A 19322-nucleotide genomic window follows, 5' to 3' on the forward strand; every position below is an offset into this window, starting at 1 on the left:
TTGACCTAGCCTCTCTAAGACATAACCAAAGCTTTCTCAAGGTGGTGTTCTCTCCTTTACTGCAGTAAGTAATAAACTCAGCTTTGTCTTATCAATAGGTTGTGTTAGTGATATTTGGTGAGCCAACATCAGATAATCCTGGTGGAAGATATGACACTCCTGGGCCAGAGGCAAAGAAGAGTTTACTACTCAAAACAATAGCAGTACCTAGAGTATCATCATTTGCATGGATTCCCCAAACTCTAATTCCTCAAAGACAACAAGAGGAGAGCCAGTTGATACCCACACACACAATGGGTTGCATTACTGGAGAAGAAAGCTGAGTTTATAAAACCCCAATCTTTTAAAGGAGTTGCAAGCAAATGTACCCTACCTTTTCCCAAAAAGGATTACTTTGATTATCCTGAACAGCAAGAAAATATGTCCTCTGTCCTCACAGAAACACTATTTCTATCTTTCTAAACAGTTTGCTGTACAACTTTCCTTGAAAAGATAGCCCCCAACAAAAGCTGTCACTGCTTCTGCTCAGAAGATGTGCAAAAACACAAGGGACTCCTGGAGAATTCTCTCTCAAAAGATGACTCCTTTGTCCTAAAGGGCTAAAGAGATTTTTAGGGGATCAGGATGAAGTTTAGTACAATACAATCAGTAGAAGATGTTTCGGAGGGAAAAATTAGAGCAAAGAGGTGTACTTTCTGTATAACTTAAAACCACTTCAGTTGAGTCACAATCCCTTAATATGCCTACATATCAAATATCCAAAAGTAAATACTTATATGTTTGACTCTTATTTTTATTTTAAAATGTTCCATTTCTATAATAGTATCTCGAAAAAGTTTTTCTGCTAATTTTCCAAGCCTAGTAGTGTTCATGCAAGAAAGGAAACTGTTTGGTAGTTCTGAACTTCACCAACTACATCTGTAAATATGTTTATTAAATGAAATCCTCCAGAGCAGCATTTAACCCATCATTTTAGGGTACTTAGATTTTAAACCAGAAGTCCAAAGTCCATATTTATATAAAGTATTTAAGAAAATAAGAGTCTTATTTAAATTTTAGACATTTTAAACGAGGCTACATAAAAATGTTCTGAGGTCGTTAAAAAATTATGTTACATCTTTCTAGCTATACATAAATTCAACATCAGCATATTTTTTGCATCTGTGTGAAAATTAAGACTGTATCTCTTACCATTTCAATTGTGACCTGTTTTAACTTAAAATCAATTGAAAAAGAAATTAAAAGTGAGTTTTGTAAACAGTTCTTAACTGAGCAATTTAACTTTATCCCAACCCTAGGTCAAGCTATGTTCCCAGGATGAAGAGAGGCAGGGTGATGAGCAAAATGAGTGCTATACTACATGTCTCCAGCTGGCTGTGTGACTAAAAGCATTTCACCTCACCTCTCTGGGTCTCCATTTTCCTATTTACAAAACAACTATAGGCATTGGACTAAATGTTCCTCAAGGTCCATGTCATGTAAAAATTCTATGAGCAGTACCAGCTTTTAAAGTTCTGATATATTCCATTTTCTCATGCTTTCAGAAAACTCACTTTCTACTTCTTGCCATGCCAATCTTGGAGAATCTACAGATACAAGGACTCCATAGATAACTAATGAACTCCAAGTAGCCCAATGATGGGTGAGACTAAGTCATTCTTTCGGCAAGTAGTAATACTTGCTGTAGGAATATTTCCTTCAGAAAACACCAAAATCTAAAATGATTATTGCCATCAAGAAACTCAATCATCTTTTTCTGAAAATCAAAAGTATGTATGTACATAAAATCCTAATAAATTTTAGGAAATACATGAGAGTTGCCTTAAATATTTATACCATGATCCTCAGCAAATGGAATCTGTATTCCCACATGCTAGTTATTCATCCTTTTCCAAATATTTGGCTTTTGGTTATGATATCTTTGATGTTGTATTAAAAGCTTATCCCAGACAACTTATATAATTAACATGACACTCATGAAAGGGACAGCTCAAACCCTGAAGAAATCATGACTTCTGGGCATAGCATCATCTTTGACTCTGTGTTGCATTTGCCCAGTGAACAAATTATTTTCTCACAAACATCTCTAAAACGCTCTCACTCTGCCTAAAATGTTTTTACATTTCAGTAATGTTCCCTGAGAACACAATATAGGATACCACTTATCCACAGGGATGTTATGAACGTTACATAATTTATCTAAAAATATTCAGAAACAAGAGAACAGTTCAAAGTTGCAGTGACTCTTAGTGTCCAGACTTAGGAGCTAGAATCTAAACCAAGATTCTGAGTCATAGCATAATATTTTCCCGAAGATCTTTTTATTTCTGTAGCAAAGAATGAACCAAAGATTCACTGTAAATATTCAAATAGCCTTTTTGAGATCACTAAATAGCTAATTTTTATATTAATAATTTCCCCTAAGGAGGAGAACAGAAAGTTTCCATCAATTTTATCCCAAATATTCATTCAAGAAAGTTTAAATTGACTTTTCATGCCCAACTTTTGCCCTCTTTAAATTTAAGTACATTTTTAAGATAGGAGAATTCTTGTAATTTACTTGACTTTTCCAAACAGGTAACTTTTAGAGCTACCTGTATAAGGGTTAACTATACAAACTTACCAGTACATTTCTGATTTAACACTATTCTCAAGAAAGCTACCTGATTTTTCTATAATCAGGAAAAACCGTAAGTTCCAACATATCCCCTTTCTAATAATTTTGCACCACTTCTCCTATACTCAAAAATGATCATAAAGTATAGGTCTGTTCTCCCCTACCCACAAGACCTGTTAAATTTTTTGTGGTTATTTTTTAATGGCATTTTTAAAAAGAAATACAACCCCAGCCCAAAAAGGCAATAGTTAAATCACTGTGGTCTCTTTAACAACAACAACAACATAAAATAACAATAAAGAATATAGAATTGTATTTTTATATTAAAAATGTATGACTGCACATTAAAAGGATTATACATCATGACCAAGTAGGATTTATTCCTAGCATGCAAGGATGGTTCAACATAGGAAAATTAACGTAATATGCCATATCGACAAAATGAAGGACATGATCATCTCACTTGATACAGAAAAAGCATCTGACAAAATTCAACATCCTTTCATGATAAAAACACTCAACAAAGTAGGAACAGAAGGACACTACCTTAATGTAATAAAAGCCATATATGAAAAACTCACAGCAAACATAGTCAATGATGAAAGACTGAAAGCTTTTCCTTTAAGATCAGGAACAAGGCAAGGAGACCCACTTTCACCAGTTCTACTCAACACAGGACTGAAAGCTCTAACCAGAGCAACTAGGCAAGAAAAAGAAATAAAAGGCACCCAGACTGGAAAGGAAGAAGTAAATTATCTCTGCAGATAACATGAGCTTTTATATAGAAAACCCTAAAGCCTCCACAAAAAAGCTGCTAGAACTAATAAATAAATTCAGCAAAGTAACAGGATACAACATCAACACACAAAAATCAGTTGCATTTCTCTACACAAATAATAAATAATCTGAAAAGGAAATTATAAAAACAATTCTATTTACAAGAACATCAAAAAGAATAAAATACTCAGGAATTAATTTAACCAAGGAGGTGAAAGACTTGTACAATGAAAACCACAAAACACTGCCGAAAGAAATTAAAGAAGACATAAATAAGTGAAACACATCCCATGTTCACAGACTGGAAGACTTACTATTGTTAAAATGTCAATACTATCCAAAGCAATCTACAGATTCAATGCAATGCCTATCAAAATCCCAATGACATTTTTGCAGATATAGAAAAACCCATCCTAAAATTCATATGGAATCTCAAGAGACTCCAAATAGCCAAAACAATCCTGGAAAAAGAACAAAAGAACTGGAGGACTCACATTTCATGATTTCAAAACTTACTACAAAGCTACAATAATCAAAACAGTTGATTACGTTTGCATAAAGACAGACATACAGACCAAAGGAAGAGAAGAATGGAGAGAATGTGAGAAATATACCCTCACATAAATAAGGTCAAATGATTTTTGACAAGGGTGTCAAGACCATTCAATAGGGAAAAAAGGACAGTCTTTTCAACAAAGAGTGCTGGGAAAACGGGATATCCACATTCCAAAGAATGAAGTTGGACTCTCACCTAAGATCATATACAAAAATTAACTCAAAATGGATCAAGGACCTAAAATAATAAAACTCTTAGAAAAAAACATGGGACAAATACTTCATGACATTGAATTTAGCAATGATTTCTTGGATATGACACCAAAGGCACAGATAAAGAAAAGAAAAAATAGGCAAACAGGGCTTCAAGAAAATTTAAAAATTTTGTACATCAAAAGATACTATCTACAGGGGCTAGCCCCTGGCCGAGTGGTTAAGTTCACGTGCTCCGCTGCAGGTGGCCCAGTGTTTTGTTGGTTCGAATCCTGGGCGCGAACACGGCACTGCTCACCAAACCACGCTGAGGCAGTGTCCCACATGCCACAACTAGAAGGATCCACAACAAAGAATATACAACTATATACCGGGGGGCTTTGGGGAGAAAAAGGAAAAAATAAAATCTTTAAAAAATAAATAAATAAAAATAAAAATAAAAAAATTTTAAAAATTTTTTAAAAGATACTATCTACAGAATAAAAAGGCAATCCACAGATTGGGAGAAAATACTTACAAATCATATATCTGATAAGGGATTAATACCCAGAATATGTAGAGAACTCCTAAAACTCAACAATAAAAAAACAAACAGCCTGATTCAAAATTGGACAAAGGACCTGAGTAGACATTTCTCCAAAAACAATATACAAATGGCTACCAAGCACATGAACAGATGCTCAACATCTACAATCATTAGGGAAATGCAAATCAAAACTACAATGAGATACCACCTCACACCCATTAAGATGGCTACTATCAAAAAATAGAAAATAAGTGTTGGCAAGGATGTGAAGAAACTGGAACCCTGTATGCTGCTTGTAGAAGTGTAAAATGGTACAGCGGCTGTGGAAAACAACATTGGGGGTTCCTCAAAAAATTAAAAGTAGAATTACCATATGATCCAGCAATTCCATTTCTGAGGATACACCCAAAAGAAGTGAAAGCAGAATCTTGAAGAGATATTTGTCCACCCATGTTCACAGCAGCATTATCCACAATAGCTAAAACATGGAAGCAACCCAAGCATCCATCAAGTGGATAAGCAAAATGTGGTATATACTTACAATGGGATACTATTCAGCCTTAAAAAGGAAGGAAATTCTGCAATATGTTTTAACATGGATGAACCTTGAGGGCATTATGCTAAGTGAAATAAGCCAAACACAAAAAAAAGCTGTAAGATTCCACTCATATGAAGTACTCAGAGTAGTCAAAATCAGAAAGACATAAAGAATAATAGTGGTTGCCAGGGGCTGGGGCAAGCAGAGACTGGAGAGTTATTGTTTAATAGGTATAGAGTTTCAGTTTTACAAGATGAAAAGAGTTATGGGGATGGATAGTGGTGATGGCTGCAAACAATGTGAATATATTTAATACCACTGAACTGTACACTTAAAGTCAAGACAGTAAGATAGTTAAGATGATACATTTTGCATGTATTTTATCACAATGAAAAAAGAAAAAACAAAGTCTGACTGCAATAATCACCAAAAACTAGAAACTCCCCAAATGTCCATCAGCTGGTGAATGAATAAAATGACCTTGGTATATCTATATAGTAGAATATTACTCAGCAATAAAGAAGAATGAAGTACTGGCACACATAACAAGGATGAATCCAAACGCATTATGCTAGGTGAAAGAAGCCAGATTTTAAAAGCTACATACCAAATTAATCCATTTAAATGACACATTGGAAAAGGCAAACTATAGAGACAAAAAATAGATTAGTGGTTGCTAGGGGTTGAGATTGACAGAAAGGTTGACTAAAAGAGGTAAGATGAGTGAATTTACAAGATTATGGTGATGAATACACATTTGTCAAAACTCATAGATTGAACAATAAAAACAAATAAACAAAAATTTTAATGTATGACTGAGATCTGGACAAGAATAAAATCTTTAAATGTCAGCTACTAAAAACGTCAAAAAAATCTGAGTTCTTTTCAGCACCAAATATGCCACACAATGATGCCAAAAGTACAATGTACTGTATTCAGCCACAAGTTGTTTCATCCAGTCCCTTACTTTAAAGTACAAAACTAATAAATAGGAAGTAAAATATTTTTCATTTTATGCATTGCAGATTGTACATAGTAGGTAGTCAGAAAATGTTAACTAATACAAAATTCAATACAGTTTAGACTGACTTGCCTTTTCTACTTCACTGGTACATACATATGCAGCTTTAAACACAAAATTATCAGGACTGGCCCCATGGCTGAGTGGTTAAAGTTCCACGCACTCCACTTCGGCAGCTGCACTTCGGCAGCCTGAGATTCGCAGGTTCTGATACTGGGCACAGACCTACTCCACTCATCTGCCATGCTGTGGAGGCATCCCAAGACAAAATAGAGAATGACTGGCACAGATGTTGGCTCAGGACTAATCTTCCTCAAGCAAAACAGAGGAAGACTGGCAACAGATGTTAGCTCAGGGCAAATCTTCCTCACCAAAAAATAATTAAATACATAAACAAAAAATTATCCATTTCTCAAAATATTAGCATATAATTTGAACACAGAAATCATGTCCACAAAATGTACTAACCTGAATTGGTTCAGTTAATCAATAAAGGCAATCGAGTACTTTATTTTGAATGAAAATACCATCAGAGTCATGGGTGCTCTCTTAGCAAAAGCAGCAACCTGGAACAAAAGAAAAATACATGAAATTCAGCCCACTCGAATTTCAGTCAGCATTAAGATACTTTTTTAAAAAATCCCTTTTTCCCCCTATATAGCCAATAATAACATGTAAAACTTTTTTTTTGAAAGATTTTATTTTTCCTTTTTCTCCCCAAAGCCCCCTGGTACATAGTTGTGCATTCTTAGTTGTGGGTCCTTCCAGTTGTGGCACGTGGGATGCCGCCTCAGCATGGCCTGATGAGTGGTGCCATGTCCGCGACCAGGATTCGAACTGGCGAAACCCTGGGCCAACGAAGCAGAGCACGCGAACTTAACTACTTGGCCACGGGGCCGGCCCCAACACGTAAAACTTTTGTATATTCACTTATTCTGCAAGCAGTGCTTTTCAAATCCCAATAAGGAATGGGTTTTCATTTTGCAAATTATGGTCAAACACAGTGACACTCAGTGTCTTAATTTGCTTCACAGATCATCTTAAAATAAGTCAGCACCTATAAAACTTGCTTTGTAAACAGGAAATTCTTTAATTTTGTCTACTTTTTAACATGTAGGGCAATCAGAAATGTCTTTCTTTTCAGACTAACACTCAAAATCTTCCACATCCTGCATACCCCAACTAGTTCTACAACCTAATTTCTATCTTCTACATAAATTTCCATTTAGTTTGCTTGCTTTCCACAGAACAATTTTGTCATTCTCAGCTGTCACCCTGCAACACACCACTCCTTCTTTTTAGAACAGACTTATTCTCCCTTATCCTCTTTGTCAATCAATGCACATCCCTCAACTTTCTCAAGATCCAGCCCCTCCACACCTGCCTGAGGGCTGATATAATCAATCTGTACTCCATCAATCTTTGCTAGAATATTTTGCTGCCTTATATATGTGCCATTTCATGTAGTCTTCTGATTAGGGATCCCATCTCCTACTTCTTTTATTGTTGCCTCTCCATCATCTAGTACCATGTTTGACATATAGAAAGTAATCAGTATGATTGACCAACAAGTGCAATGGTCTTAACAAAGATTCACACATCAAATCTTCACTGAGTATGTATGTGCAAGTCACTGAGTACAAAAACCCAAGAATAATGTAGAGACACAATACATTCTATGGAAATATGTCTTTCTACCAGTTACTTTACTATTGTTACAAAGTGAGATTATTCTCAGACCGACCTTATTATAAATTGTGAGAAGCAGTCCTTCTCCAATGAGATTAAAGCCTACTGAAACCAATTTTTGGTGATTAGAAATAATATAGAAGCATCATCACCAACTCCAACTCCTTCACCACAAAGGCAATCCAACGATTATCATTTTAAATTCCAAGAATCAAAAATCTATTCTAAGCCAAAACAGCCTATAAAAACATTCAATAAATTACTATAAACCAAAAATAATAAGCACACTTAGGTAATGCTTTACTATTTATATTATCTCATCTGATAGTTCTAGCTGAAAAAGGCAAACCACTGCCAAGTCACCTACTCCCAGGACCCTCAAACATACAAATTTCTAAATGGCCATTAACTATAAAATCAGCCGAGGTTCACTGTGATTCCTTCCTCCACCCAAGTCTTTACCAACCTCCCAGAACAATGCAGCAGTATGGGATTTATGCCTCTAGCTATTACAAAGTAACCAGTACCAGATTTATCCTCAGACAGTAAACAACTACAAAACTAGACAAAATACATGACACAACAGTTTCCAGACATTGGGCAACAATTAGTATAGATTTGCATTCCTTGAGAGAAGGAAACAAGCTAGATAAGCCCTATAAGCACTTTGACTTTGTGCCAAGACATTCTAGACACTGCTGCAGGCAGGGAGATTCAAAGCAGAGTAGAGCAGTCTTGCTAACTTGAAAAGACAAAGACTGGGGTTCAGAAAGGCATAGGTGAGGTGGCATAGAGGTTAAATTTGTGGGCTCCACTTTAGCAGCCCCAGGTTCATGGGTTCAAATCCTGGGTGCTGACCTACACACCACTCATCAAGCCATGCTGTGGTGGCGACCCACATACAAAACAGAGGAAGACTGGCACAGATGTTAGCTCAGGGACAGTCTTCCTCAAGCAAAAAGAGGAAGAATGGCAGCAGATGTTAGCTCAGGACCAGTCTTCCTCCACAAAAAAAAGAAAAGAAAAAGAAAAGTAGAGGTGGCAGGAATTACTGGAATAATCTACCAGAGGAGGAAGTTGGGCAGAAAAAGACTCCAGACATCTACATAGGGGTCCACTGAGTCTTTGACTTAACACTAACCTGCACATAGTAAGGGTGAAAGTTCATGAGGCCAGGTGAAAAAAGAACTGCCAGGGAGCTAAAAACTGAACAATCCAAGGTTCATACAGAGTGGAAGACATATGAGTTCCATCCAACCAGAGTAGAGACCTAGTATACTCCAAGCAAGAAGCAGAGACCTCAGTAGTGCTAAATTAGTCTTAGAATAACGACTACAATGATCGCAACAGATCTTAAAAACAAACCTTGAAGGAACAACCTGATCCTCAACTTAATATCTGTAACAGATGGTCAGCCAAATGGAAAACCTCCTAATTCACAGGGTATCAGGTACCTCCTCAGCTTCCCACCTCTGTCTCCTCAATTCAGGGAGATCTCTTGGCTTCTCCTGGGTTCTACTGCCCTGGCTTCATGCCCAGAAATTCTCTCCAGGCTAGAGCAATCACAGGTCTCATCTAATCTGTTTCCTATCTCTCAGGGATCAATGCCACCTCAGCATGGCTCTATGAGCGGTACTAGGTCTGTGTCCATGATCTGAACCAGCGAAACCCAGGGCCACCAAAGCAGAGCACACGAACTTAACCACTCAGCCTTGGGGCCGGCCCCCAGAATCACAGTTTTTATTTGCAGTTTTTACTTTCCAGAGGAAAATTCTTTCTTATTTATAAAAAGCAAAAAAGAATTAAAAACATTTATAAATTATTTTATTTATTTTATTTTTCTGGAGGAAGCTTTCAAAGCAATCAGCAACGCTGGAAAATAAGGAGGAAATTCCAGAATGAAGAGGGTCAGATAGGGGAAGTCATAAATCCTACGTGAAACTCTGCCCAAATCTTTGGCAGACCAACTGACTGACCAATGAAGTGCATACGTGCAGGAAAGATACCAGCTAATGACTGAAAAAACTGACAACTGAACTGCCTCCTAAGATATAAAGTTTGAAGTATAAGTACAACCAAATTAACTGCCTGCTAACACCAACACATCAGCCCTTTTATGGAGGAATATAACAGAATCCATAACATAAAGACTACAATCCAAAATTATTTGACATACAAAGGCCAAGAAAATGAAACCAAACAAACAAAAAAGCAATTAATACCATCCTTGTAGAATCAGATGTTGGTGTTAGGAAATGATTTTAAAAGAGCTATTATAACTATGCTCAATGAATAAACGGAAACATGCTCACATAAAAAAATGGAAATTCTAGAACTCTTTAAAAGAGTATCTAGAACAAGAAGAACAGATTGGAAAGATACAGGAAAGAGTCAGTGAACCTAAGGATAGATTGACAGAAACTTTCTCCTTTTTTTTTGAGATCCCCAGAATTTATTCATCTTATAACTAGAAGTCTGTACCCTTTGACCAACATCTCATTTCTGCCAGCCCTCAGCTCTTGATAACTACCATTCTACTGTTTCTATGAGTTCAGCTTTCTTAGATTCCACATATAAGTCATATCATACAGTATTTATCTTTCTCCGTCTGATTTACTTCACTTAGCATAATGCCCTCAAGGTCCATCTATGTTGCCACAAACGACAGGACGGCCTTCTTTCTCATAGCTGAATAATATTCCATTGTGTATATGTACCACATCTTCATCCATTGACATCTGTCATCCATTGACAGATACTTAGGTTGTTTCCATATCTTGGCTATTGTGAATAATGCTGCAATGAATATGGGAGTACAGATATCTCTTCAAGATCCTATTTTCATTTCCTCTGGATAAATACACAGAAGTAGGATTGCGGGATCATACAACAGGTTCTATTTTTAAGTTTTTGAGGAACCTCTGTACTGTTTTCCATAGTGGCTTTCCTAATTCACAGTCCTAACAACGGTTCCCTTTTATCCACAGCCCTGCCAACACTTGTTCATAATAGCCATTCTAACAAGTGTGAGGTGATATCTCACCAAGGTTTTGATTTGTATTTCCCTGATGATTAGTGATGTCAAGCATCTTTTCATGTACCTGTTGGATATTTGCATGTCTTCTACGGAAAAAAGGCCTATTGAGTTCCTCTACCCATTTTGTAATCAGATTAAAAAATGTTTTTTTGCTGTTGAGTTGGATGAGTTCTTCATATATTTTGGACATTAACCCCTTATCAGGGGGCCAGTCCCATGGCCGAGTGGTTAAATTCGCACGCACTGCCTTTGGTGGCCCAGGGTTTCACTGGTTCGGATCCTGGGCGTGGACATGGCACCGCTCATCAGGCCACGTTGAGGCGGCGTCCCACATGCCACAACTAGGAGGACCCACAACTAAAAATATACAGCTATGTACTGGGGGGATTGGGGGAGAAAAAGCAGGGGGGAAAAACATAAATAAATAAAAATCCCTTATCAGATATACGACTTACACATATTTTCTCCCATTCCATAGGCTCAGGTATGTTCCTTCTATACCCAATTTGTTGAAAGTTTTTATCACAAAAGAATGTTGTATTTTGTCAAGTGCTTTTTCTGCATCTATTGAGATATTTTTATCTTTTATTCTATTCATTTGGTATATCACATTTATTGATTTGCTTATGTTAAACCATCCTTGCACCCCACTTGATCATAGTTTATGATTCTTTTAATGTACAGATGGTCCCCAACTTACAATGGTTTGACTTATGGTTTTCCAACTTTATGATGATGCAAAAGCAATACACATTGAGTAGAAACTGTACTTCGAATTTTGAATTTTGATCTTTTCCCAGGCTAGCGATATGGAATACAATACTTTCTTGTGATGCTGGGCAGTGACAGCAAGCCACAGCTCCCAGTCAGCCAAGGGTGAACAACCATTACACTTACAACCATTCTGTACCAATACAACCAACCTCTTTTCACTTTCAGTACAGTATTCAATAAATTACATGATATTCAACACTTTAATATAAAATAGGCTTTGTGTTAGATGATTTTGCCCAATTGTAGGCTAATGTAAGTGCTCTAAGCACGTTTAAGGTAAGCTAGGCTAAACTCTGATGTTCCATAGGTTAGGCATATAAAATGCATTTTTGACTTAGAGTATTTCCAACTTAATGATGGGTTTATCAGAACATAACTCCATCATAAGTCAAGGAAGATCTGTATGTTGAATTCAGTTTGCTAACATACTGTTGAGGAGTTTTGCATCTATGTTCATCAGGAATATTGGCTTGTAGGTTTCTTTTCTTGTAGTGTCCTTGTCTGGTTTTGGTATCAAGGTAATGCTAGTCTTGTAAAATGAGTTTGGGAGCATTCCCTCCTCTTCTACTTTTTGGAAGAGTTTGAGAAGAACTGATATTAATTCTTCTTTAAATATTTGGTAGAATTCACCAGTGAAGCCATCTGGTCCTGAAGTTTTATTTGCTGGGGAGGTATTTGATTACTGCTTCAATCTCCTTACTAGTAATCAGTCTGTACAGACTTTCTATTTCTTCATAATTGAGTCTTAGTAGGTTGTATGTTTCTGGGAATTTCCATTTCTTGTAGGTTGTCCAATTTGTTAGTGTATAATGTTCATAGTAGTCTCTTATGATCCTTTGTATTTGTGTGATATCAGTTGTAATGTCTCCTCTTTCATTCCTGATTTTATCTGTGTCCTCTCTTGTGTTTCTTGGTGAGTTTATCTAAAGGTTTAGTCTATTTTGTTTATCTTTTCAGAAAACCAACTCTTAGTTTCATTGATCTTTTCAATTCTCTTTTTAGTCTCTATCTCATGTTTTTCTGCTCTGATCTTTGGTATTTCCTTTTTTCCACTAACTTTGGGCTTAGCTTGTTCTTTTCCTAGTTCCTTGAAGTTAAAGTTAAGATGTTTATCTCACCTCTTTTTTTTTCTTAATGTAGGCATTTACTGCTATGAACTTTCCTCTTAGAATTGCTTTTGCTGCATCCCATAAGTTTTATTATTCTGTATTTCCATTTTCATCTGTCTCAAGGCAATATTTTATTTCTCTTTTTATTTCTTCTTTGACCCACTGGTTGTTCGGTAGCATGTGTTTAATCTGCACATATCTGAATTTTCCAGTTTTCTTCTCATAACTAATTTCTAGTTTCATACCACTGTGGTCAGAAAACATGCTTGAAACAGTGAAACTATTTTGTACGATACAGTAATGGTAAACACGTCATTACATATTTGTCAAAATTCATAAAATAGAAAACAGAATGAACTCTAACATAAACTATGGATTTTATTTCTAATAAGGTATCAATATTGGTTTATCACTTATAACAAATGTGCAACTCTAATGCAAGATGTAAATAATAAAGGGAAGTGAGGGGTGGGGAGGTGTAATGTGGCAAGTCTGTACTTTCTGATCAATTTTTCTATAGAATTAAAACTTCTCTAAAAACTTAAGTACTATTTTTTTAAAAGATAACATAAGCAAAATCAAAAGACAAATGAAAAATTGGGAGAAAATATTTACAACATATATTACAGATAAAGATCCACTCTCTCTTGTGGGGAAAGCTTTTTGTTAAAGATTGGCACCTAAGCTAGTATCTGTTGCAATCTTTTTTTTTCCCTCCTTCTTCTTCTTCCCGAAGCCCTCCGCCCCCCAGCACATCATTGTATATTCTAGTTGTAGGTCCTCTAGCTGTGTGAGAAAGAATTCTTAAAAACTGAGAGAAAATGAGACCAATGATAATTTGTAAAATTTTTAATAGATAATTCACAAAAAATAAAATACATAAAAATAGCCCTTAAATATATGAAAGACTTTCAACCTCACTCAGCATGTTGACATATCACTTATCACTTATCCCCCAAAATTTTAAATATAATATTCTGCTGGCAAGACTGTGGGAAAACAGGCACTCTCATAAATTACTGGCAAGAATGTAAATTGGTATAATGCTAATGGAGGGGAATTCGGCAATCTCTAACAAAACTTATACACTATTTACCTTTTGAATTAGTAATTTCCCTTCTAGAAATTTACCCTGAAAAAAAAAAACCCATAGGATACAAACATAGATGCACAGTTATTCATTGCAACATTGCTTTTAATTGCAAATTAAGGGAAATCCTAAATGCAAAAAATCCTAAATTGGAGCATGGTTGAATAAACTACTATATCCACACAATCAAGTACTATGCAGCTATAGGAAGATAAGGAAGATCAGTGACTGCCAGGATATATTAAAAGAAAAACAAAAAAGGACAAAGACTATTTATTGTATGCAAACTTTTGAGTAAGAAAGGAAAATAAGACAATGGATCAGAATAAATAGATTTAAACAAGAAAATAATAAGATTGGTTACCAAGAAGGGGTGTGTATTAGGTTCCTGTGGCTACTGTAACAAATTACTACAAACGTGGGGACTTAAAAAAACAGAAATTTACTCGCTCGCAGTTTTAAAGGCCAGAAGTCTAAAATCAGTTTCACTGAGCTGAAATTAAGGCGTCAATAGGGCCTCACTTCCTTAGGAGTCTCTAAGAAGGACTCCGTTTCTTGTCTCTTCCAGCTTCTGGTGGCTGCCAACATTCCTTGGCTTGTGGCTGCATCACGCTAATCTCTGCCTCCAGGGTCACACCGCCTTCTCCTCTTCTACGTCAAGTCTCCCTCTCCTTTCCTCTTATCAATTTGTGATTGCATTTAGGGCCCACCCAGGATCTCTCCATCTCAAGAGCCTCAATTTAACTTAACCACATCTGCAAAGATCCTGTTTTCATATAAGGTAACATTCACAGGTTCCAGAGATGAGTACCTGCACGTCTTTTCTGCGCCATTTTTCAGCCTATCAGGGGGTGTATGAAAATGGAGCAGAAGAGATGGGGAAATGACACTTTTGAGCATACCTCTCTATATAGTTCTGACTCCTGTTAACGAACTCCTATAGTTCTGAGCCATATTAATGTTTCACATACTCAAAAAGTAAATAAAATAAACAAGGATAGAAGAGGGCTAACCCCTAAAGTAGTATGTAAACAGAAGGAACTAGACCTAAAAGTATTCCAAATAAATAGCATATCCACCCTGAAAGTGGGGGTAGGGCCACTGGGGAGAACTAATAACTTCTGAACATGGTATTTTGTCTACACACTTTCAAGCTGAAAACAAAAAGAACACTAGTTAGTTTTTGCCAGTGGTATGGATTTATCAATTTTGAGACTAGCTTCTATGCATTCTAGAATTGATTAAATAAGTTAAATGTGTTGTAAATAATCAGAGCCAGGACTCTCACTGTCAGCAAAGGGAATTAGAAATACTGAAAAACGAAGATTAGAATGAATCCTGTGGTGCTGGATTGGAAGTATCAACTTGAACTCAGTTATAGATACACATACATAGAAATACATACAGATATGAATGTGTCAGTGTGTGTATTTCCTAACTTTATCAACTGAGAGAGGGCCTGGAAGCAATCACACCCCAATACAGTGAGCACAACAACTATCACCCAGACCTTTCATCTAAATACTATTCCCCAAGAAAAGGAACTGAGACTTCCTGGAAAAATGGCTGATTCCACCTCAGGAGCTGCGGTAGTACAAGACAGACCCAGAACATCTTATGCCAGAAACTAAGGAAATGCTCAAAGAATGATGAAAGTATGTCTTAAGAACACAGGAGTCAGCCTGAAGGAACCAGATCTGAGATAATCTGAGAAATCAAAATAAATATAGTAATCTGATAGCACTAAGTAAAATAAGAATCCATGTGTACACACATGTTAGAATGTCAACTAATTAAAGAGAAATGGACTATTTGGCAACCACCATATTAGTACTGATTCAATCAGAACTCCTCAAAGGGATGCAAAACTAGTTAATGGAAAGTCTGATGAGAAACAGGATATTTACAGTCTCAAGTATTTCCTCACAATATACTTATTAATTACAAAGGAAAAAATAGTACCTTTATAGTGAAGAAAATTGGCAGGTAATCAAAGTTAACATCACTAGCAGAGACAATTAACATCATGAGTCTGCAAATATGACACCCTGAGAAGGACACAGCATCACTACTGGGTAGCCCTGCGAAAAACGCATAACTTGATTCTACTAAGACAAAACATAAGACAAACCCAAACTGAAGGACTTTCTACAAAATAACTGGCCTACACTCTTCAAAAAACAGAGACAGACAGAAACTTTTTCAAATTAAAGAAAACGAAAGAGAGTGAGAACTAAAAGCAACTTATGATCCTGAATTTGATCCTAGACTGGAGAAAAATTTTTTTTCTTTTGCTATATTATTTACTCAATCAATGAAATTTAAATTCATAGACAAATAAAATAAATAATATTTAAAACATATAGGTAGATTAAATGAATAAAGTTTACAGATAGATTAATGTCCTTTGGTTACTTCAAGAGATTGTCCTGCATTTCATAACATACACAGATGTTAGCTCAGGGCTAATCTTCCTCACAAAAAAAAAAAAAAACTTAAAGAAATGCTAAAGGTTACTAGGGTAATAATTTTGACGTCGGAAAACAGATGCAGGGAACCTAACCCAGGACCAGCTAAAGAACAGAGAAGATTCTGTCAGACTGTAAGGTCCAAAATTGTGTACTATACAAGGCTAGGGACTGGAACCATGTCTGTCGATTTCTGCCTTCTATCTTACTCATTCCCAGATCCAGCCAGTGCCTGCCACACATGTGTTAAACAGATGAACCCATATACAAATAACAACCAGTAATGATAATCTGCATGAGAAAATGAACCAAGCTATTTAGAAATAAGTCCTAAAGGTAAACATGAACTTTCTAAACATATTTTAGCAGCAGAATCCTTTTTCCTACTAAAATCTTAAATAGAACCTCGACACAGAAAAAACGTGGAATTGTTCTAGTTTTAGTGTGGATCTGCTAAAGGTTTGAAACTCCTCAACTTCTCTTCCTCCAGTGCCAAAACTCCAAGATCTAACAACTCTGAGAACATAATTTAAAGGTAAAAGGACAGTCTTATTTTGAAGCTCTTGTACCAGCCTCCACTGACACAAATTTTTTCTTGCTTTTTTCTAAACCTTGATCTAAAGAACCACTCAAATTCAAAGCAAAATTATTTCTTTTTCACTCTTCTAGGCCTTCAGAACTGCTAAATAATCAATCTTCAAGATTGGTTCTTATCAAGAACCTTCTATTACCTTGATTCCATAAAAACGCACAGTAGCTTAAACCTGTGAAATTTAGCTCAGGACAAGAAGTTGAACAGGAAAATTTGGGGAAAAAAATTATCAGAAGTAACCATCCTCCAATATCCACAAACTGGCCTACTGCATATGAAAGTATGGTCCACAGATCACACAAATGGATCAGGGATCCACAAGGCCAAAACTATTTTCATAATATTGAGATGGTATTTGCCTTTTTCAGAGTTGACATTTGCACGCACAGTACAAAAATAAAGGTAAATAAAACTTCTGGTGCCTTACAATGAATCAAGACACTGGCACCAAACTATATTAGTAGTCACAGTAACATGCTTCACTGACACACAATTGGGGGGGGGGGGGGGGAATGGTTATAGGAAGCTAGTTTAACTTAAGAATATTGTTGGTAAGGAGTAAAAATCATTTTTATTTTTTAAAATCTCAACCCTTGAGTATACATCTTTTTAACAGTCTGTGTATTGAAATGAAACTATGCATAATGCATTTCTATGCATAATGATTGTCTTAGGGAAAACCACTTGTGGGACTGTTTGAGTTGCTAGCTGAAAGAGCCACTTTCCACAAAACATTGTTTTCACTTAAAAGAACTAGAGTTGTTCAGACTTGGGTATTTGTCAGATATTTTCCTGAAAATGAACAAAGTAAGCATATCACTTAAAGTGACAGTTGCCAACAATAAAATTCAAACTTTTAAGTAAAAAGTAGAAGTTGAGAAAACATGTATTCTTCACCGTGAGCTTAACATCTTCCCTTTCTAATGGGATCACTGGTGCTATTAACAAGTGATTTTTTGATATTGTACAATGAAACATGTCAACATTTGGAAGATGCATAAGTCAGTGAACCAGTATTTTCCAAATGACCCAAGCCTAACGTTACAAAATCATGCATGAGTTAAACATCCAGTCAAAGTATACAACATAGCCATGGATTTTAACGTAATAAAGTAAAAAGTTAAAATGCTCATTGATATAGTTTCAGGTTTCACAGTTTAGAAAACCACCATTTGTCAAGTTTTGATGAAGTATCAAAAAAATGATATCCACAATCATCTAAAAAGCTAAAATTACTTCTCCCTTTTCCAACTATATATGTATGTGAGGCCATATTTTCTTCATATACTTTAATCAAAACAACATACAGCAATATAGTGAATGCAGAAGCAGATATAAAAATCCAGACATCATCTATTCAGCCAGATATTAAAGGGATTTGCATAAATGTAAAACAATGACACTCTTTTCATTAAATTTTTTTGTTTTGGAAATTATTTATTATTATTACAAATGTTACTTACATAATATGTGATAGTTTATTTTTAAGTAAATTAATAATTATGCTGAATTTCTCAGTTTAAATTTCTAATGTTGTAAATACCAATATTATCCAAAGAAACAAAAGTTTCTTGTAGTCTCCCTCAATAACATTTAAGAATGTAAAATGGGTCTTAAGAACAAAAGTTTGAGAAAAACTGCCATGAGTAACAGACTGACTTTGTCAGAAAGCTTCCTCTAACCTCTCGAATAAGAAATAAGAAATTGACTGTCACTATTACCAGCACAGCTCCACTTAATTCAGTACAAGTAAAACAAATGTTCTTAAAATACAACTAACTAAATACTGATATTTATCTTAAAACATTATTTTCCCTCAGTAAATAGTCAAACTTATTTTTTTCAAATAGAAGGAAATTTTAGAAACCCGAAAATATTTTCTCATTGTGAATTTCTCTATTCCTAAATACAACATTAATGTTGAAAACCGCTCAATGGTTTCAGAAGGAATGGAATAGATTTAAAAGGTCAAAAAAGAAAATAAAATTTTCGGCTCTCCCTGGTTACACTGACATTCAATGCATAAAATATTACTAATTAGTACTGCTGAGAAGAATATATGATTCTAAAATACAATTTACTTAGCTGTTAAAATCACTCTTTCAGATCTACATAAAAACCATGACAACTGAACAAAGTTTATCAGATTTTCAGAATAAGAGGCAACTATATAAATGAAATACCATCAAAAATATATTTGGGTCTTTTAAAAAAAACTCACACTCCTCAATTTTCACTAATATTATTATAATTATTGCATACCAATAAGGTTATATTAATATCTCCCTTTTTAAAAAGTCAATAAATTTGAGAGTA

At 35.5% G+C, this 19322-nt stretch overlaps 1 protein-coding gene across 5 annotated transcripts in view; it reads right to left on the bottom strand.

Moving 5' to 3' along the window:
- LOC124233777 (alpha-(1,6)-fucosyltransferase) overlaps positions 1–19322 on the bottom strand; it is a 272983-nt gene that overhangs the window by 227731 nt on the left and 25930 nt on the right. For all 5 annotated transcript variants that reach the window (XM_046650977.1, XM_046650976.1, XM_046650978.1 and 2 more), the window contains exon 2: positions 6716–6813. The gene's annotated coding sequence lies outside the window, so the exon portion shown is untranslated. The remainder of the gene's footprint in view (positions 1–6715; positions 6814–19322) is intronic.

This window comes from Equus quagga, unplaced genomic scaffold, assembly GCF_021613505.1.
Source record: "Equus quagga isolate Etosha38 unplaced genomic scaffold, UCLA_HA_Equagga_1.0 220_RagTag, whole genome shotgun sequence".
Taxonomy (NCBI): domain Eukaryota; kingdom Metazoa; phylum Chordata; class Mammalia; order Perissodactyla; family Equidae; genus Equus; species Equus quagga.